Genomic DNA, 17,382 nt, shown 5'->3' on the forward strand with positions numbered 1-17,382 from the left:
TAGAGACAAGTAGGAACTATTCTTCAATATTTGCCTCAGGTGGCAAATAGCCTGAATGATTAGTTGTCATGGTTAGTTTGCCTGAAAAGTAAATATTTTTCCCTACCAGCATTTTTTTGAGAACATGAAATTTATCTAAAAAGAATTAACCAATGTTCGGTATTTATTTATTTTTTAAGATTTTATTTTTATGTATTTATTTGACAGAGAGATAGAGAGCACAAGTAGGCAGAGCGGCAGGCAGAAGGAGAGGGAGAAGCAGACTCCCCGCTGAGCAGGGAGCCCGATGTGGGGCTCGATCCCAGGACCCTGGGATCATGACCTGAGCTGAAGGCAGACGCTTAACCGACTAAGCCACCCAGGCACCCCCAATGTTCAGTATTTAAAGAATGCTAAACCATTTTTAGAATTATGGGACCATGAGATCCAAATGATGAAGAGTAGTTATTCCGAAAAATAAGAATATCTCAATTGATTAACAAATTTAGAGTTTACCAATATTTCAGAAAGGAACCACATGTAATCCAAAATAATCAGATACTCAGCATCAAGATGGGATTCCTTAATATAGTTGGGGGTTTTCCCTAAAATATAGTGTGAAGCTTGCTCAGACTCTATTTTTTTTTTAACATTTAAGGAATTCTGTTTATTACCTTTGTCTTAGAATCCATAAGAATTTATAATAGACTGTTCTCTGGTAAACCATGTAGAAGCTGAAAGGAATTGTATATAGTATCACCACAGAAGCATACAAGCTCAGACTTCAGAAAAACAAACAAAAACAAAGATTCCTGATAAAATCTTTCTTTCTCTCTCCTCCAATCAAATGTTTTAATTACCACTTTCTAGTCTGTATTATTTAAAACCTTATCTAGAATAGTTCTGCAATTCTTTCTTTCTTCTTATCTATCCATCCATCATCTATCATTTGTCTATTCATCCATCTATCATCTATATTAATTTATTATAGGATGGATTTACATGTTTTTCTCACTTCCAATTTAAAGGTATCACTGCCTAAGTAGGATCCATTCCCAGATTCTTCCATTACATGAGTCAAGAATAATATTTCATATTATTTAAAAATAAATAGGGGTGCCTGGGTGGCTCAGTCAGTTAAGCGTCTGCCTTTGGCTCTCAGGTCATGATCCCAGGGTCCTGGGATCGAGCCCCGCATCGGGCTCCCTGCTCAGTGGGGAGCCTGCTTCTCCCTCTCCCTCTGGTGCTCTCCCTGCTTGTGCTCGCTCTCTCTGTCAAATAAATAAATAAAATCTTTAAAAGAAATAAAAAATAAAAATAATTTATTATATTAAAAAGACCAGTCAGAGTAATTAGGAAATATTTCTCTATTTCATTAATCCACACAGAATAATAAACTATAAAAGAAAATGTGCTAAGTTGGTACTCCCACTTTTAATTCAGACCTTCACAGTGGATAAGCTATGAGCTCCTGAGAAGAAGGAAAAACAAAGTGGTTTAGTTTAGTAGTTGGTATAGGAATTCATCTTAGTTTGGGAACTATAATAATTTGGAAAAGTAGTTTAACCAACCCTATGGTAACAATTTAGATCCAAGAAAAGCAAAGGTGTTACAAAGGCTTCAGAGAAGACCAAACTGTCCTATTTAAGCTGAAGAAAGAAAATGTCTCTGTTGTTGCAAAGAGGGTGGAGAAAAGACAAAGTGAGATGATGTGAGGGGAAAGATGCTTAAGTGCTGCTATAGAATAAATGTTTGTGTCCGCCGAAGTCATATACTGAAATCTTATTTGAAGGTGGAGCCTATGAAAAGTGATGTGGTTATAAAGGGTAGAACTCTCATGAATGGATTCAGTGCTCTTAGGAAAGAGATCCCAGGAGCTCCCTCCCACCAGTGAGGACACAGCAAGAAGACAGTGGTTTATGGATCAGGAATGGACCCTCTCCAGATGCCGAATCTGCTAACTTCATCTTGGACTTCCCAGCCTCCAGATCTGTAAGAAATACTTTTTTTAAAAAGATTTTATTTATTTATTCAACAGAGAGAAATAGCGAGAGAGGGAACACAAGCATGGAGGCGGGGCGGAGCTGGAGAGGGAGAAGCAGGCTCCTGGCCAAGCAGGGAGCCCAATGCAGGGCTCAATCCCAGGACCCTGGGATCACAACCTGAGCCAAAGGCAGACACTTAACAACTAAGCCACCCAGGTGGCCCTGTAAGAAATACTTTTCTGTTGTTTATAAGGCACTCAGTCTATGGTACTCTGTTATAGCAGCCCAAACCCAAACATCTACCAATAGATGAACGGATAAACAATATGTAGTATATGCGTACAATAGAAAATTATTCAGACTTAAAAAGGACTAAAATTCTGACATGTTACACCTGCTACAACATTAAGACATTATGTTAAATGAAACAAACCAGATACCAAAGGACAAATACTATAGAATTCTTCTTATCTGAGGAACCTAGAATAGTCAAATTCATAGAGTGGAATAGTGGTTGCCAGGACTGGAGGAAGAGGAAAATGGGAAGTCAGTTTTACTGCTTAATGGGTACAAAGTTTCAGTTTGAGAAAATGAAAAGTTCTGGACTATGGATGGGGGTGATAGTTGTACAGGATTATGAATGTACTTAGTGCCACTGAACTTCAAAATGGTTAAAATGGTAACTTCTGTGCAATGTCTATTTTATCACAATGAAAAATATTCTTTGGAAGTCAACAATGGAGGGAATGTGAAAGAGATTTTCAAGAATAAGGATACCTACAGTTCCATTTGAAGTTGTTTGTGATACAAACCCCACTGTTTTCTACCACTGAAGTCTTTAGAAAAATACAGTGTGCTCACACTGTAAAATTTTAAGAGGCCAATGTTGATCAATATGGTTCATCAGATACAGAATCAGAAGCCCAAGAGGCAGAGAAGACTGAATATGTAAGTCCCCCGGGGAACTTGCATCAATCTTAGGAAGAATTTTGGACTTTTGTAAATCATGCTATTAAGAGACATAAGGTAACTTTTATCCCTGAGATGCAGAGGAGGCCCCCAGCTGACATATGCATGACCTTTCCAAAGAAAGGTCCAAGAAAAACATTGTGGTTAAACTCCATGAAGTAAGAGGTGCCTAAGAAAGAGTTTTCTGCTCTGTGGGTAGATATCTTAGGGACCATTTCTTGTTTTGTCCAAGAGGATGCATCAAATTAAAAACAAAATCATTAACAAAAACTATATGCTCCCCAAAGAGTCAGACATACTCCAAAGATATTGTATGTTTTAGTTCTCATTTTAATTAAGACAATCACAAATGTAGTTACACTTACATATAATAAAAATAATGCATGAAATATTACTTATTTACTCTGGAGACTTCCAAGTTTTCTTTGGAATATCACTTTTATTAAAAATAAACATGTGACACCAGTTAGTGATCCACGTAGGGTGTCAGTTTGTCAGTATCAGCAGTTCTTTTTTTTTTTTTTAAAGATTTTATTTATTTATTTGACAGAGAGAGACACAGCGAAAGAAGGAACACAAGTAGAGGGAGTGGGAGAGGGAGAAGCAGGCTTCCCGTGGAGGAGGAAGCCCGATGCGGGGCTCGATCCCAGGAGCCTGGGATCATGACCTAAGCTGAAGGCAGACACTTAACCATCTGAGCCACCCAGGCGCCCCAGTATCAGCAGTTCTGAGAAGCAGCAGAGGAGCTAAGAGAACCCAGGTATGAAGTTAGACAAAACTAGACTAGTATTCTGTGGTCTTGGAAAAATTGCTTCTATCTTTTTGCTTAAAAGACTGCTATAGACACAGCGCCATCACTTCCCCTGGTGCTGCCCCCTCCCTCTGGACCCTGGTGACTCATGCCTTTGTTTGCCCTTCCTGGTAGAGGCAGAGTGCCTTCTGGTGGAGTGCTGGGGTGGGGAACATGATATCAGGAAGCTTTACCACCTTCTACATGGGGTGAACTGGGTCTCCCCCAGGGGAAACCCCCCCCCACCATCCTCACCTCCCATGACGTGGGCCTCAGTCACAAGCTATGGTCCAGTACTTTCTTCAACTTTGAGGGCATGCAGGAGATCCCCAAGCACTTTGTGGTGTGCCACGTGGATGTCCCTGGTCAGCAGCTGGGGGCTCACAGTTTCCCCAGGGGAATCAGCTCCCCTCCATGGAGTAGCTGGCTGCCATGCTCCCCCATGGGGTACAGCACTTTGGGTTCAAGTATGTGATTGAGTACAGGATGGGATCCAGAGCTTATGTGCTGGCCAAGTTTGCACTCATCTTCCCCAACCTGGTGGAGGGGCTGGTGCTGATGAACCCCGATCCCAACAGCAAAGTCCAGATTGACTGTGTGGCCACCAAGCTCTCTGGTGTGACCAGAACTTTAGCTAATACAGTACTATCCCACCTCTTCTGCCAGAAGGGGCTGGTGAACAACATGGAGCTACTTCAGAGCTACTGGCAGCAGATTGGAACATAGCAGATTGGAACATTGGCATAGCCATGTCAATCCACAGCTCTTCTGGAACATGTACAACAGCTGCAGAGACCTGGACATTAACCTGCCTGGAGCAGTGCCCAATGCCAAGACACTCTGCCTGGTGATGCTGGTGGTTGGGGATAAGGTCCCTGCCGAAGACAGGGTGGTGGAGTGCAACTCCAAACTGGATCCAACCACCACGACATTTCTAAAGGTGGCAGATCCCAGAGATCACACAGATCACACAGCCAGGCAAGCTGACTGAGGCCTTCAAATACTTCCTGCAAGGAATGGGCTACATGCCCTCGACCAGCAGGGCCAGCCTTGCCCGCATTTCTCACTGGCACCAGCTCAGTGGAAGGCAGCCACCCACAAGCCTGTACCCACTCAGACAGCAATGAGGTGCTGGGCCAGATCAGTCACACCATGGAGTTGTCCTGTTGGAGCCCATGGCCCAGCAAAGACACATGCCTGCCCCTGTCCAAATACTGCAATCCTCCTGCCAGCTCATTTTCCCTGTCTGAGCCAAGGCCCTGAGGTAGAAAGTTGCCTGATCCTCCATCTCCATGGGGACCTGACTTGGGGGCTGAGGTTAAATGCTGGTATAGCCCATGAGGGTTGAACACACCCATGAGAACTTCATGCTGTCTGCCTTTGGGAGCCAGTATGTGGCTGAGGCTGTGTTGGCTGAGGGTCACAGTAGATCCCCATTTTTGCCCCCAGGTTCCATGGATGACAACCCAATTAGCAGCAGTGTGTCCAAGGCCACCAGAAACGTGGTGTTGCTAGGGAGAGTTTTGATTAAGCTATGCCAACATTTTATGTGGGCATCACTAAGGAAGAAAAGAGTTTATTTGGAGAGATATGATCCAAGGTAGTGAGACATCTGCAGGCCCACATCACCATCTCAGGACTATTAGAGTGGCTTGGGCTGGGGCTTGCTGGTCCTGGGGTGGGAAGTGAAGGTTCCTGAAGTGAACATGGGCCACACTGAGGAGAAAGGCTCTCCACGTACCCAGGTCCCCTCCTTTCACCTGAAGCCCAGGACTGTGCCATACACTTCCTGCCCACCCACACTATCAGGGAGAATCTCCTGGCCCAGAAACTAGAGCCATTTGTGTTGGAGCTTAATTGCCACAAACCCTAAAACAAGTGAAGGAGGGGACAAAGCAATGAAAACTGCAGGGCTATGGAGGGGGCAGCTGTGTGGGGGGTGCTCTGAGACTGAGAGGACCCCCTGCATCCACATTTCCTTTGCACATATCACCCCCTTCTAGAATCTTAGGTCAGTACTAGACTGTTCTGGAGACTGGTGGGGTATTAGTCTGTCCCCAGCTGTATTCACTGGCATGCTTCCTTTGAATATCAAATGTGATGGTTTGAAAAGCTGGTAGAATTAATCCTTACTATAGATAGTGCTGCAAATCTTGGATTTTTTTTTCCTGTGTTCTTTCAGATGAAATATCTATAAATATAGATATATCGGGTTCTCCTACGTGTGGTTTTCCATCAGAGGTTGTCTCTTTGGTCAAGGTGAACTTTTAATGGAGTTCATTATTTTCCTCTCTGTATAAAGTAAAGAACCTAATTTTGTGTATTCTGGTGGCTAATGTCATGAAACTATGATATGACAAAATGTAAAATAAATAAAAACCCTTGTCAAAGTAAAAAAAAAAGATTGCTATGGGTATGAAGGGGTTTAAAAATATTGAGTCTCATATCTCATTCAGTTTCACAATAAACTGTTAAAGTTATTATTGTTTATTGTCTGTTACATAGAATTTTAAAGCACCTCGCACAATTAGAAGATCAAAAAATACTTGTTGGCAATTTATGATTGCATTAATTTCCTATTGCTGTTGTAACAAATCACCACAAATTTAAAAGCTTAAACCAACACCATTTTACCATTTTACATTTCTGTAGGTTAGAGATCTAACCCAGATCTCACAGAGCTAAAATGTTGTTGGCAGAGCTATATTCCTTACTGAAGTCTCCAGCAGAGAGACTCTTTAGCTACTAGAGGGTGCCCTCACTTCTTGGCTCATGGCACCTTCCTCCATCTTCAAAGCAAGCAACCAGCGATATTGTGTCTGTCTGATCCTTTTTCCTTTGTCACATCTCCCTCTGACTCTGAGCTCAGTCCAATAATAAGGACCCATGTGATTAGTTTGGACTCACTTGAATAATATGAGGCTATCTTCACATCTCAAGGTTCATACTTTTTTTTTTTTTAAGATTGTATTTTCAAGTAATTGCTACACCCAACATGGGGCTTGGACTCACAACAGCAAGATCCAGAGTCACATGCTCCACAGACAGAGCCATCCATGCACCCCTCAAGGCTCATAGTTTTAATCACATCTGCAAAGTCCTTTTTGCCACGTAAAATAACATATTCACATATTCTGGGGATTAGGGCATGGACATATTTGTAAGACTATTATTCTGCCTACCACATTGATGTTAAAGTCATAATGCTGAGATGATTTTAAACTGTGTTTTCTCTCCATGAAAATCCCAACACAGTACATGAGAGTTGTAAGCCACCATTCTATAGATTAACTATATCCCATGTGATTCACCTATTTTAGGGAAAATGATGGTGGAATATAATCAACTGGCCAAGTAGGAAGTCAGTTATTTTAAGTATCTTTAGTATGCCCTAATCAGAAAGGCACTGCAATTAGCTTCCCACTGGGCACAATCCTAGCTGACTTTCAGTATATTTCAGGCTGATTATAGTATCTATAATGCATACTTCATCTGATGCTTTTATCCATAAACCTCAATAAACTTTGCAAATACCTGCAGTCTCATTTTCCATAACCTCCAAAATACTAATTTCATCATGCCAATGCTCATGTCAAAAACACTGAACATTCACAAACTTTCAACAAGACAGACATGGTTTTAGCCCTAGATGAGCTTCCCATCCACTAAATGGGAATGCATCCTTAGAAGCTGAAAAAAAAAAAAGTAGTTTAATTCAACAATAAAAAATGATTACGTTTCTTGATGTCTTAGTTTGCTAGGGCTGCTATAATAAAATGCCATGCACTGGCTAACTTGGAACAACAGAAATTTATTATCTCACAATTTTGGAGCCTCAAAGTCTGAGATCAAAGAGTCAGTAGGGTTGATTCCTTTGGGGGGCTGTTAGGAAAAAATCTGTTCCCTGCCTCTCCCCTAACTTCTGGTGGTTTTATTATCAGTCTTTGGTATAGAAGCATCACCCCAGTCTCTGCCTTCGTCTTCATTTTACATTCTCTCTCTCTTAGCATGTCTGTCTCCAAATTTTCCACTTTCTGTAAGAACATGAGAGGACCTCATTTAACTTCCCTACCTCTGTAAAGATCCTATTTTCAAATAAGGTAACATTCTGAGATACTGGGCATTAGGATTTCAACATATGAATTTTGGGGGCCCACAATTCAACCCACGCTCCATGTTAGATATTAACTTTTACATATAGATGCCACTTGGCATCATTACTTTGGTACAATGTCTGAGAGACAGAAGTCAAATTTCATTGTGTGACTTGACATCCTCACATGGCAAAATGATCATGCAAAACACAGTTTAGGAAAAATAACGGTATGAAGCCACAAATCTTCAGAATTTTATTTTGTGCTATATCAGTACTCAAGCACTTAAAAATTGCAAAATTCCCATTAAGAACTCTGTGTGGTAGGTCACTTCACTTGTTCCACTTAGAATTGACCAAAAGCTACTGCTACCTGCCTGGTTCACTGCAAATAAAATCTGAATACACAGTGCAGAGTGCAGCCTAACTCATACCAACAGTCAGCACCAACTAAATCATAGTTTTCATGTCACAGGCAGTAAACAAAGCACAAATCAAAAAGCAGTGAAACTAGAAAGTACTACCATTTTAAGCTATTAACAGCAAAATTCCTTATCATTTCCCTGCCAAGGTTAGAACTAAGCAACTGATACACAAAGAAGTTAAAATACGTCTATCTGTGAAGATGACTTAAGAATGGCTTAAGGTCAGATTCTTACCTAACAATTTTTTTTTTTTTTTGTCTCTGCTAAGGAACAATTAAAAAAAAAAAAAGGGACCAGTCATCTGTCACCCACTACATAAACCTCAAAACAGTCTGAAGCATCTTTGTATTCAAGTCAGTTAGACATTCAACGAATATTTATTGCTCATCTATCACATGCCAAGCATTCTTCTAAGCTCCATTACATATCTAATAATAAATAAAACACAATCTCTATTGATAAAAAAATCTTAGTCTTTTTAATCATTCTAAATCAAATTACTTCTTTACAGTTTCTAGGAATATGCTCCTACCAACAGATTGGAATTGTGTGTGTGTGTGTGTGTATGTGCTTAATGTTTTTTGGCATAAGTCTTATATTCTAGATTTTAATTCTTACAGTTAATATTAAAATATATTTCTTCTTAATTTAACACATATTTAAGTTTTTAAATTGAGTATTTTAATATAGGCTGGTTCAAATATTTTTAAAAGATATTATTTATTCATTTGTGAGAGAGAGAGAGAGAGAGCACGAGCAGGGGAAAAAGCAGAGGCAGAGGGAGAAGCAGACTCCCCACTGAACAGGGAGCCTGAGACGGGGCTTGATCCCAGGACCCAGAGGCAGACGCTTAACCGACTGAGCCACCCAGGTGCCCATGGTTTAAATATTAATACATTTATAGAAGGAGTGTATTCTATAGAAAAGTGGTACTATTAATAGACTCCTAAGTCAACACTAGGAAGGAAAGCATAATCTAATGAACCAGTATTTTCCAAATTACCAACACATGATAATAAAAAAAAAAAAACTTGCATGGGTAAAAGACAGTCTCCAGTGCAAGAAAGAACAGCAGATTTCAATGTAACAGAGTATAAGTTTATTGATACGTTTCAAAATACTGTAACTTAACCTTTCAAAGACTACCACTTGTCAAATTTTGTATAGGATCAAATATCCACAACTATCTGAAAAGGCTTTTGAAATACTCCTTTTTACAACTACACATCTACATGAAGCCAGATTTTCTTCGTATACTTCAACCAGAACAACATATTACAACACGTTGAATGTAAACAGTGTATTAGAACTTCTCTGTCTTCTCGTCAGCCAAATATGGAAGAGATTTGCAAACATATAAAACAGTGCTTTCTGGGCACCTGGGTGACTCAGTAGGTTAAGTGTCTGCCTTCGGCTCAGGTCATGATCCTGGGGTCCTGGGATCAAGTCCCGAATCAGACTCCCTGCTCAACAGACAGCCTGCTTCTCCCTCTGCCCCTCCCCCCCACTCATGCACGTGTGCATGCGTGCACTCTCTCTCTCTCTCTCACACATGAAAAAATAAAATCTTCAAAAATGTATATATATATAAAACAGTGCCTTTTATAAAACAGTTACTTTTATTAAAAAATGCTATTTATGTTAATATGTAATGGGCTTATCATTTATTTTTAATTAATAAATAAATACAAGAAACTTTCTCATTTAATTTCTATTAGAGTAAATATTGATAGTTATAACCCATATGAAACAAAACCTCTCTGAGGTCCACAGTAAGTATAATGGAGTCCAGAGACCCAAGAATTTAAGAATTACTGCACTGATATATATTTATTAGCGCATTGCAATCAGCAATGCAATAAAAAAAAAAAAAAAGAAGATGGAACCATTGCCTACCTGGGCCCCTCCAAGCCTGGCCCAGAGTGGGGATGATCCTCCCAGAGCCAGGGGAACAGGTGGCAGATGCTGCACTTCCCAGAACCTAATGCCATTAAATAGTGTCATATATTCTTTATCTCAGCTCCATATTCACCAAGCAAACTTCTGATAATATGATTTTCTAGTTTTTCTGCAGGAAAGTACTATATAGTTCTACAGAGAATTTCATTTATTTAGAAGGTATATTTTTTTCATTATAAATAAACAAACAGATTCTAATTTTAACCATCACAGCTATTTCAACCACTGATGATAGGGCTTTGGTCACTTCCGCACAAACACTAGGCTCTTAAATCCTTTCCCATCAGTGGAACTTGGTAAGGGTCTTTCAGATTTTCCTAATCTCACATCATGATATTAGTCCTATATATTCCAGAAAGCCCTGGAACACCTTTGCAAATGTTTCTACTCCACCTGAAAGACAATGAATTACGAGGAGTCTCAGAAAGGGCAGGCAGCCTCCAGGCCCAAAAGCTTCTCAGGCTAATCTGCAGAACCACGATGGTGGCTGCCTTAAGAAAATCTGCTTCAAGATAACTTTCTCTGTGAAGAATAGAACCTGAATTTTTTATTTCTGAGAAGAAAAAAATTAATCTCTGCCTCACCAATAATCAGGTATGTGTTTTTAGACATCATAGTTTAATGACTTAACTGGAATTGACAGGATTCAAGTGTGCTGATTCACCAAGAAGGATAAACAAGAATTTCAGAGCATACAAATTCACCAAAATGGAACCCAATTGTGAAGATATCTTAATTCACATACATGTGAAAACAAACATCTTTGTAGAGACTTGTGAATTCACCAAGATATAGTGTAATAGATTGTTTTATTAGGAACTTCTGGTACTTCCCAATGAAGGAAGTGGTAATAAGTCTTTATTAACATGGCTAAAGGAGTTTCCATTTCCTGATCTCTGCGATTTTTCTTTTTGTAAGCATCTGTTCTCTTTTTTAATATTCTACTCTGTAACGCCATAATGCCCAACAGTCTGCTTTGGGATTGCAGCTTTCAGGAAAAATTGTAGGAAATCTTTAGTCTATGCACTTGAAACATAATTTTATTTTATGACAATTTTATCATCCTACTGTTAAAACTTTCCACTTTCTCCTATGCACTATAAAAACACCAGCAGCCTCCTCTGCTTTTAACAAGAAATGGTAGAATCATGCTGTAGTTCCGTACGGTGCCCTCAGCTATATTTTGCTTCTTTGTGACAGTATTCTCTACTCTTGCTATAGAAGGCTTATCTAAATTCCACTGAAAGGAATGAAATGCTACTCAATGGTGTTTTACTCAACAATAGATGCCCAGTTGAATAAAAATATGGACATCTGGGTACTTCTTCCAATATTATTAACTCCCCCTACTCCTCAGTTTGCATTCAAAGGGTGTTCACTTTTAATATTTATACGTTTAATATGTATCTTCCTAGAATATCATATTTATTGTTCCACCTTCTAGGACTTGATGATTTATTAATTCTTGGCACCATTCATTCTTTCATTCAACATCACATGAATCTAAGTGTTGTGATGGATTCTGAGGATACAAAAATGAATTAAGCATTATCCTTGTTCACTAAAAATTTTAAGTTCAAACATGAAGAGTGTGACTACCAGTATAAAATAAAATAAAATATAATATAATATAATATAATAATATTATAAATAATATGGTTAGTTTATACAAAATCCTGTGAAAGAATTGAGAAGAAACAATTATTCCTGGAAAGTAACAAGGGAATATCTTACAGAGAAGAGAGTATTTAATCTGTATATTGAATGAATGACAAGTAGAAGAACTTCACTAAGGAAATGGGGGAAAGGTGGGATTATTGGGGGGTGTACAAACTCACAGAGCAGTGCTAGAAATGCGTGCTTGGGGAGTAAAGAAGAATGCAGGCTGCCTGCAGGGTTACATGTATCACAGACCTGAAAGGCATGACGAAGTGACATTAGGCTGTGGGCAACTACGAATGCCATCTAAGCAATATGGTTTTTTTGTCATATAAGCATCATGAGTGAGACGTTCAGTTTTGTATTTTAGAAATGTGAGTCTGACAGGAATATGGACAATGGATTATAGTGGAGAGAATATGGGAACATGACTAAGTTTGATAAGGCAATAAAAACGCAATGTTACAGGAAGGAAATTCAAAAGAAATATTCTGAATTAAGTTTTATTGTTAAAAGAAAATTGGGGATATCAATCATCTAAAGATTGACATAGATAACTCTTTTCCTGTGCTATGTTTTCGATTCTCTTTCTCATTCTTAGTACATCAACAACCTATAGAATTTTTTCTTGTAGTTTTCTCTTAATATCCACATTTTTATCTACTTTTATATAGCCAAAACATGTTTCAGTCATGAGTCCCATTAGATGATGATGTAATAATAATAATGATAATACAATAATAATAGAGAAAAAGTACTTGTGCACAAGAATTTTTAACTATAAACTCACTTTCAGGGGTCAAAATTTATAGTTATAAAATTCACAAATATTAAATTAACTTTGTCCAAACTCAATAGAAATGCCCATAACCTGGGAGAAGCAAATAAAAAATTCCCTTAAAAAAGCATCTTTAACTATGCTAGAATTAAAATTAAAATTTTTTCACTTTTTCCTTGCCTCTGGAGTCCCACAGATCAAGTACAGCCAAATATATGTTAACTACCAGGAACTACGTAAAACCAAAAACCACAAAAAACAAAAAAAACATAATTGAACAAAAATGACAGCAAAAAATTTTAAAAATTAGACTCTCCAAGAACTACAGTTACTAGATTTATCACATGTAGAATATAAAACGATTTGTGTATAAAACCTTAAAGATACATAAACACACTTGAAAACAGTATGCAAGGAACACTGGACAAGTTTTAAAATGAACCAAAAGGAATTTTAAGAATAAGAAATAGCATGATTGGGGTGCCTGGGTGGCTCAGTCGTTAAGCGTCAGCCTTCAGCTCAGGTCAGGATCCCAGGGTCCTGAGATCAAGCCCTGCATCGGGCTCCCTGCTCAGCGGGAAGCCTGCTTCTCCCTCTCCCATTCCCCCTGCTTGTGTTCCTTCTCTCGCTGTGTCTCTCTCTGTCAAATAAATACAATCTTTAAAAAAAAGAAAACATTTAAAAAAAAGAAATAGCATGATTGAAATAAAAACTCAATAGACAAAATAAACATCATATTAGACATTTAGACTTACGTTAGACACATATTTCCGAGGAAATAAATAGTGACTTGGAAAACATATATTTGAAAAATGCAGCACAGACAGACAAGAAAGGAATATGGAAAATGCATGTGAATCTAAGAGACGTGAAGGTTGAAATAAGTTGCCAAACCCAAGCTAAAGTGGAGTTTCAGCATGTGAGGACAGAGAGAAGAGGAGAAGGAAAATGTTTAAAACAATACTAGCTGAGAATTCTCCAAAATTTGTGAAAGATGGGAATCATGATATGCAAGAATTACAGTGTATTCTGAGAGAGAGAGAGAGGTGAGCAGGGAGAGGGAGAGGCAGTGGGGAGGGAGGGGAGGGGAAAGAGAGGAGAGGCGAGGAAGAAGGAAAGAAGGAATAGAGAAAGGAGAAAAATGTTAAAAGGCCCTGGCAATTGGTTTAGCTTGGGAAAGACATCTTAAACTGTTAAACTGGACCTTTTACATGCTTTGTTTTAATGTAGATCTTAATGATTGCTTTCATACATCAAGGTCTTTTTTAGTCTACATTCAGTATTTTTTTTTTCAATTCAGTAGAAAAGGATTACATAATGGGCTTAAATAGAAAATCTATGCTGGACTGGAAGCATCAACATTGCAAATGTGTGTCAACATGAGCAGGTTCCTAATTTTCTGAGCCCAAGATTCTCTCAACTCTAATTGCTTTTGGCATAAAATGCAGAAAGGCAGAAGCACATCTTAGTTTAGCTGTGTTCTTGGCATGAACAGTTGAACTGTTGATAGCATGGGACTTTTTGTAGGATTTCAAAGTCAGTTTGCTTAGAAATATGCATATGTCTAAGTTAACACTTTCCTCAATACCAAAAGAGAGTATCACCCGTGTATGTGTCCAGATATTAAGACAGAAAGTGTGGAATTTAAGAAAGACTCCAACTCTTCCTTCCAAGATCCTATTCACACTGAGTTTTCCAGAGTTCTAAAATTAGTACATTTTTCAGACCTATTGGAAATGAAAGAGAACTGAATGGAGTGATGAATAAATTCTGCATTGGAAAAATGCGGTTAGTTTTATATATAGGATACTAACTAAATTCTTCTAAATAAGAAACCTTTTAGCCTTTTCTCTTCCCCTTCCTCTTTTCTTTCCATTCCAGACAACTCAGTTATAAAGCCATTAGATGGACCAAGCAAAGCAGGCTTTCAAGCGAACAGGGGTGAGGAATAGAAGTTACCATGACCTAGATTTGTGTGTTACAGTCTGAATGGTGTAGCAAGGCTGCCTGGCTCAGAGTGTCAGAGCCTGAGCAGAGAGAGGAAGACCTCCACACAAGGTGTGGCCCAGCATAGGGTGTGAGAACACATTACTTAAAGAAGACATGAGGGAGAGAGTGTGATCCACATAGTGTCAGAGCCTGAGTGGGGTGAGAAGGGCACCCATGGCAACCAGCCTAGGATGCTGGAGTGCAAGTGGAAAGCAAAGACCATTCTTTGGGGAGACAGTAGGCTGTATGATGTCAACACCTAAGCGGAGTGGGTGATGCATCCGCATGTGGGATGGGAGGCAGTCTGGCCTCAGGAATCATAACCCAATCAAGACGAGGAGGGTGCCCACACAGAGCCATCACCAGGCATGGGCTGTCAGTGCCTGAGCAGAAGGACACCACATGCCAGGCGTAGGTGTGGGCTAGTCCACTGTAAGATGTTAGTGCCCAAGTAAGATGAGTGAGGGGGGATGGCCCATTAAAAGAAGACGTGTAGGTTTTCGGAGGGAGCCTGAGTATTCTAAGGAAGGTGTACACACAGCCCAGCTCAGAGTGGCAGAGCCTGAGAAGGGAAAGAACAGCTTTCACGTGGAAGGTAGAGCCCCACATAGGGTACTGGAGCCCAGGATGGGTAAGAAGAGTGTCTGCCTGGGGGAAGCACAGCATGGAGGGTCAGAGCCCTAGTAAGTAAGAGCACCAGCCTGGGGCAGGGTGTGGCAGTAGATATGGGAGAGTGGTTGCATGATGAAAGAATGATCAAATTATTAATCAATGTAATGGAAATCAGATTTATCACTGTCAGAGAAGGAAGCTAAAGGAAGAAAAGGAAGAAAACTAGAATGAACCCTGTTTGATTGGATTGGAATTGGAAATATTGATAGGAATTCAGTGTTTCTGATGGACAGAGATAGAAAAATGAATGTAAATAATAAGGTGTATATGTCATGTGCATGTGTGTGCATTATATTATGCATATAGTTTATGTTCACACATATGTATGTATGTGAGTATGCATATGCATGAGTTTATTCCCTAATTCTGCCCACTGAGGGAATATAGAAGAAGCAAAACCTCAATAATAATGAGCACATCTGATGCTAGGTGTTGGCTTCTAAACACGATTGTCCATGAAAAGGCATAAGGCTCCTCAGAGAAATGCTTGACTCTATGGCTGAGGTACAGAAAATAGGAGGTGAACCAGGAATACCTGTTTGTGTCAAAAAGCAAGGAAGAGTTCCAAAAAAAAGTCTGGCACATATAAAAAGGAAACAATAGAACCATGGCTTGAAAAGGCTCCTCCTGCTCATATCAGGGACAATTTAAACATCAAAATAAAAGCTGATAGTAACAGATCAAAACCCACTGAATAAAATAGGAAATCATAAATCCAGAGAAATATTAATTAATTAAATATCTAATGAATATAAAATTTATAAGGATTGGAAGTAACTGCCCACAAAATACATAGTAATTACAAAGGGGAAAGAGTAACTTTACATTGGATAAGCCGGACATGCACCATCTTAATCCAGTAATTAAACTGAACATCATATATAATGAGATAAATCAAAATGTCTTCCACCTTAATGCAAATGAGAAAAGCAAATCATTTTTATGATTATTCCAGCCAGAAATGCATAACCTCACTCTAATTATAAAGAAATATCAAACCCAAACTGGCTCACATCCTACAATAACTTTAAAAAGTACCAATGTGAGGAAATTCAAGGAAAGACAAAGTAATATTTCCAGACTGAGATATGAACATTAAATATAAGGGGTTTGACTTGGAGCCGGGTCCACTAGACATAAAGTACATTAAGACTATTAGTGTAACTGGTATGAGTCTGATGATTAGATGATAAGAAGGTATGAATATTAATATCTTAATTTTGATTATTATAAAGTAATTATAAAAGAGACTGCCCTTTATTTGCCCAAAAGTATTTTTGACAGGTGATGGACATCAAGTTAAGAAGTGAAGTGACAAATCTAAGCTTGACATTCATTACTCATTTTTTTCATACTGATGATTTCTATGCATATGTAGAAGATTTGGAATACATATTCATACCTGTTTTGCCATGATGAAACTTCTTTAAAAATCCAAAATGGAGCCACATTCAAAATAAATTCTTCCCCTCTCTGCTTTAGATCTCCCTGATGCATCCATTCGCAATGAGTTCCCTGAGGTCACATAGTTTGCTTCAAATGGAGCATGCAGGTAAGGTTTTCCTAGGTGAGGTGAGCTTGGGTCCTTCACCACATTGATTTTGTATTACAAAATATGACTCTTTTAAAACCTTCCTTTGGAAGGATTCAGGAGCCTACTCAATAGGAAAAATACATATATATATCCCTGATCTCCTATCATGAGGTAAAATCGTTCAGAAAGAAACTGAGGGAAAAAGCTATATTCACATAATAAGAATATGTGATAGTATAACATTCATAAATAATAAAAAGTGAAAAATTCTATCCACTCCATAGTACATTGGCCCACAAACCCCAAGTAGCCAGATATAAAACTGTACGTGATAACATAAATTGTTCTTTAGTCTAGCTATCTGTAGTCAAGAGAACAAAATATAGTAAAACCCCCTAAAGAGAGTAATAACAATGTCAAGAAATCTACAAACAGTATAGCCACTCATTCAATATAATATTGAGAAGAGTTGGAGAACTCAAGACCTTAAAAATTACTTATTCAAACATAGCAGCAATCTTCAAATATCTGAAGCAGTATCATGTGAAAG

The 17,382-nt window shown here is 38.7% G+C and overlaps 1 long non-coding RNA gene and 1 pseudogene across 2 annotated transcripts in view; both read left to right on the forward strand.

The window, feature by feature from the left end:
- The first annotated feature begins 3,878 nt into the window (after positions 1-3,878).
- LOC113915882 lies at positions 3,879-4,986 on the forward strand (annotated as a pseudogene).
- A 10,170-nt stretch (positions 4,987-15,156) lies between these two features.
- Positions 15,157-17,382, forward strand: part of LOC113918571 — a 92,819-nt gene continuing 90,593 nt past the window's right edge. For both annotated transcript variants that reach the window (XR_003518613.1, XR_003518614.2), the window contains exons 1-2: positions 15,157-15,309; positions 16,781-16,850. This is a non-coding gene — a long non-coding RNA (uncharacterized LOC113918571). The remainder of the gene's footprint in view (positions 15,310-16,780; positions 16,851-17,382) is intronic.

This window comes from Zalophus californianus, chromosome 1 (genome assembly GCF_009762305.2).
Source record: "Zalophus californianus isolate mZalCal1 chromosome 1, mZalCal1.pri.v2, whole genome shotgun sequence".
NCBI classification, from domain to species: domain Eukaryota; kingdom Metazoa; phylum Chordata; class Mammalia; order Carnivora; family Otariidae; genus Zalophus; species Zalophus californianus.